Raw genomic sequence first — 4,880 nt, 5'->3', positions numbered from 1 at the left:
CACTATGGAGAACAGTGTGGAGATTCCTTAAAAAACTGGAAATAGAACTGCCTTATGACTCAGCAATCTCACTGCTGGGCATACACACCGAGGAAACCAGAATTGAAAGAGACACATGTGCCCTAATGTTCATCGCAGCAGTTTATAATAGCCAGGACATGGAAGCAAACTAGATGTCCATCAGCAGATGAATGGATAAGAAAGCAGTGGTACATATACACAATGGAGTATTACTCAGCCATTAAAAAGAATACATTTGAATCAGTTCTAATGAGGTGGATGAAACTGGAGCCTATTATACAGAGTGAAGTAAGTTAGAAAGAAAAACACCAATACAGTATACTAATGCATATGTACGGAATTTAGAAAGCTAGTAATGATAACCCTGTATGTGAGACAGCAAAAGAGGCACAGATGTATAGAACAGTCTTTTGGACTTTGTGGGAGAGGGAGAGGGTGGGATGATTTGGGAGAATGGCATTGAAACATGTATCATATCATATAAGAAACGAATCACTAGTCCAGGTTCAATGCAGGACACAGGATGCTTGGGGCTAGTGCACTGGGATGACCCAGAGGGATGGTACAGGGAGGCAGGTGGGAGGGGGGTTCAGGAAGGGGAACACATGTACACCAGTGGCAGATTCTAGTTGATGTATGGCAAAGCCAATACAATATGGTAAAGTAATTAGCCTCCAATTAAAATAAGTAAATTTAAGTTAAAAAAAAAAAAACTTTTAGCCATCCTGGGGGGTGTGAAGTGGTACCTCACTGTGGTTTTGATTTGCATTTCCCCAAAACAAGAATTTTTCATGTTCTTATTGACCATTTGAATATTATTCAAGCCTTTGACCATTCATAAATTCATAACTGGGTCTAGGTTTTAGTGGTATGATTGAGCTATAGGAGTTATTTATACATTCTGGATATTAATTCTTTATCAAATGTACAATTTGCAATATTTTCTACCATTTTGTGAGTTTTAACTCAAAGTGTCCTTTTTTACTTCTTTCTGGTTTTCACTTTTATTAATGGGATCACAGTGTTCACCTACATCATAAACAGAGTGTACTTCTTTTTCCTTGAATGATCCAAATGGTCATCATTATTACTACTACCAATCAGAAAAGTGATTCTCCATTTGTTTTAATCCTCAGTCTTAAATGAAATTAGAAGCCAAACACAGCAAGACACACAGCTTCCATATTACATGTTTCAGTTGGTTTTCAGAAATTAAATTTAAGATATCAATGGCTATAAACTTTTTCAGACACATTTTTAATTTCAAATTATACATTATGCCAAAATAATTTCAACACAACTTTATTTCTTATTATTTTGGATTAAATTAGAGTAATTCTGTTTCTATTTTGGAGACTTCTAATAGTTAAGAAAGATTTTTTTAAATTACTCATCATAAATAAAAACATTTTAATAGCATTCTTTGATGAATAAAAAGTTTTTAATTTTCATGAAGTTCAACTTATCTATCTTTTTCATTTGTTAGCTGTGCTTTTGATGTCATTTAAGAAATCATAATAAATCCACAGTGATGAAGATTTCCTCTACCAAGAAAAAAAAAAGAAAGTATATTACATGGAGCTTCAGAGGTTAAGCTTCAGGTTACTTCATAATTCATTCATTTATTCATTCATTCACTTATATGTTTAACATATATATTTAAACACTTCCAATGAGAGATAATCCATGTGATTTCAGGGCAGAAAGTATAGGACTTAGAATGTAGGAGAGCTGAGTTCATATTCTGCTTGGACCTCAGGAAACTGACTTGATCTCTGTGGATATAAGTTATTTTGATTAAACAAGGAGAATTAGAAATATTCTGTTTAACATGTTTCATAATATCTAAGAAGGTGTACATATATAATAAATGCTGTTTCTCTTTAATTTTGATGTTATTTTCTGGCTAACATGAAATATGTGGGCTATATTTAGAATGACTGAGAAGCTCTTCATTTTACCATGATTAAAATGCTGTTCACTTTTTACTCTATAATTATTATGATTAATCCTTGGTAAGTGTTTATAAAGAACCATAGCTCCAATGACCCTGACCACAGACATGTACAAAGAGTTCTCTGCCCTTTCATATAGCAGGTGTATATTTGTATATAATGTAATGATGGTGTGATTGGTAAACATTAATTCTGAGTAAAAGTGTAGGCACTCAGAAAGAATACTGGAGTTGAAATTTGACAGATGAGTCACTTTTGAGAACTCTGCATTCAAAAAGTAAGGATCAGAGTGATGCAATGAGAAGAGGAAATCTAAGCTAACATTCCTCTCATCACCACAGAGAATCAGAATCATGGAAATAGTACACAGATCCATGAAACAATTGTCTCAGTGTTTAAAAGACTATGTCACTGATCCAAAGACACACACAAGCAAAAGTATTGGCTACTGAGGTCTCATCAGTTGGCCTAGAGTCTATATTTTGAATGTCCAATCTAAGATGATACAGTCAATGTAAAGATCTAAGGATTCGATGCAATGTTAGATATTTTGATACATTGTACACACATTCGAATACTCTACATTGTATTAGTAAATACTGGCTTTCAATGTATGAAAAGACCAGATGATATTAACAAATGCTGCTATAAACTAAAAGTTTATATTCCCTCAAAATTCATACATTAAATTCTTACCCCCAATGAGATGGTGTTTGGAGGTAGGGCCTTTGGTAGATGGTTTAGTCATCTTATGAATTGGATCAGTGGTCTTAGAACTCAGAGAACTCCCTCTCTTTTCCACCAGATAAGGACACGGCAAGAAGAAGGCTTCCTGCTATAAGAAAGCAGGTAGCAGACTCTAACCAGACATTGTCTTCTCATTGATCTTGAACTCCTCAGCCTCCAGAACTAAATTTCTGTTGTTTATAAGCCACTTAGTGTATACTACCTTGTTATGGTAGCCCAAATACATTAAGACAGATACACCACATAGTTAAGAACTGCACCTTTGTGATAATTCTCCTGGGTTCAAACAAAGAAGCATTTAAAAATATGTTATTTTGGGGAGGGAGACTCCTAGAATCATTATTTCCCAAAGTTTTTTTTTTTTTTCTTCCCAGAGCTGATATGAGAAGTATTAAGAAAGTGACTAACATGGTCATGAGTAGAGGTCAAATTTTGCTTTTATTACTGATTATAAACTAAAATCCCTGAATAACTAAAGATGTAAGGGCAAAGTAAAAATATGACATAGAAAGTATTCTGAGGACTTCCATCTTCTGCTTAGAATGTAGAAAGTTGGAAAGAGGGTTTCTTTTATCCTAACAAGGAAAAGCTGGATAAGATACAGACTCATACTGATCAGGGAACTGAAATTATAGTGAAACCAATTAGCCTGAAATCTAAGAATAAAAAAGTGCCTCCAAGGAGAGAAGGGACATGAATACTATCTCACCTTGGGCCAATCATAGGAGGAAGACATATAGTTAGGAAAGAAGACAGTTAGGAAAGAACTCAGCTAATATATTTAAAGAATTTGTAAGTGCTGAGCATTTGATAGCTTCTAAATACAGAAGCCCCGGAAGTCACAGACAAAGGAGAGTCCATAGGCATTCTCAGATTCTTTTCAATGAACCTCATCAGGTGACAATGAGAAAGACTGGAGTCAGGGCAGGCGTCTACTGATGGAGCACGCCTGGAGAAGGGGAGTAGCTGCAGCTTGTGGGAAGATAGGAAGCATGGTAGAGGGACTGCAAATTACCCTGAGCCCAGACTTTTGGAGAACACCATTTCTGGAGCAGGGGAATTCCTTTAGCCCCACCCTCTAAATCTAAAGACACAAACTGCCTGAGACTTAAGACTGAACCACTGCAACAGAAACACACACACACAAGACCTATCCACTCCCATTCACAATCTAGAAAATACAATTAACCAAAAATAGCACTATGGCATGGGAAGAGAAGCAAAGGATGCAGAAAGACCTCCGGGAGATCAAGCTTGTAAGTGAAGGCTAAAGCTGAGAGTGGAGCAAGAACACAGAAAATCTCTCTGGCAAAGCACTTTTTATCTGGGCCATTCAGTAACACCAAATGAATTTAAGTATGTGCGAAGTCACTTCAGTCATGTCCAACTGTTTGTGATCTGTAAGCCAGCTCAGCTTTTGAGCTGAATGACTCAGGCTCCCAGTGCCCCCCTGCTATGGTCTGAATTTTTGTGTCCCTCTTCCCCCAACCAAACGTCTGTGTTGGAATCCTAATGCACAATGTGACTGTATCAGGAGGTGGGGGCCTTTGGAAAGGTCATGAGAGTGGAGTCTTCTTGCCCTCATGAATACCCTGTGAAAGAGGCCTGAAAGCTCTCTCTTGTCCCTTCCACATGTGGGGACACAGCAGGAAGATACTGTCTATGAACCGGAAAGTGGGTTTTCATTAAAACCCAACCAAGCTGTCACCCTCAAATTGGAATTTGAGCCTCCAAATCATAAGCAATACATTTCTGTTGCTTATACTGATACTTCAGTTCAGTTCAGTCGCTCAGTCGTGTCCGACTCTTTGCGACCCCATTAATTGCAGCACGCCAGGCCTTCCTGTCCATCACCGACTCCCGGAGTTCACTCAAACTCACATCCATCGAGTCGGTGATGCCATCCAGCCATCTCATCCTCTGTCGCCTCCTTCTCCTCCTGCCCCAATCCCTCCCAACATCAGAGTCTTTTCCAATGAGTCAACTCTTCGCATGAGGTGGCCAAAGTACTGGAGTTTCAGCTTTAGCATCATTCCTTCCAATACAGTATACTAATGCATATATATGGAATTTAGAAAGATGGTAGTGATAACCCTGTATGTGAGACAGCAAAAGAGGCACAGATGTATAGAACAGTCTTTTGGACTTTGTGGGAGA

This window comes from Bison bison, unplaced genomic scaffold (assembly GCF_000754665.1).
Source record: "Bison bison bison isolate TAMUID 2011002044 unplaced genomic scaffold, Bison_UMD1.0 scf7180017863938, whole genome shotgun sequence".
Taxonomy (NCBI): Eukaryota; Metazoa; Chordata; class Mammalia; order Artiodactyla; family Bovidae; genus Bison; species Bison bison.
The sequence above is the reverse complement of the archived record's forward strand: the minus strand, read 5'-3'. Positions refer to the sequence as shown.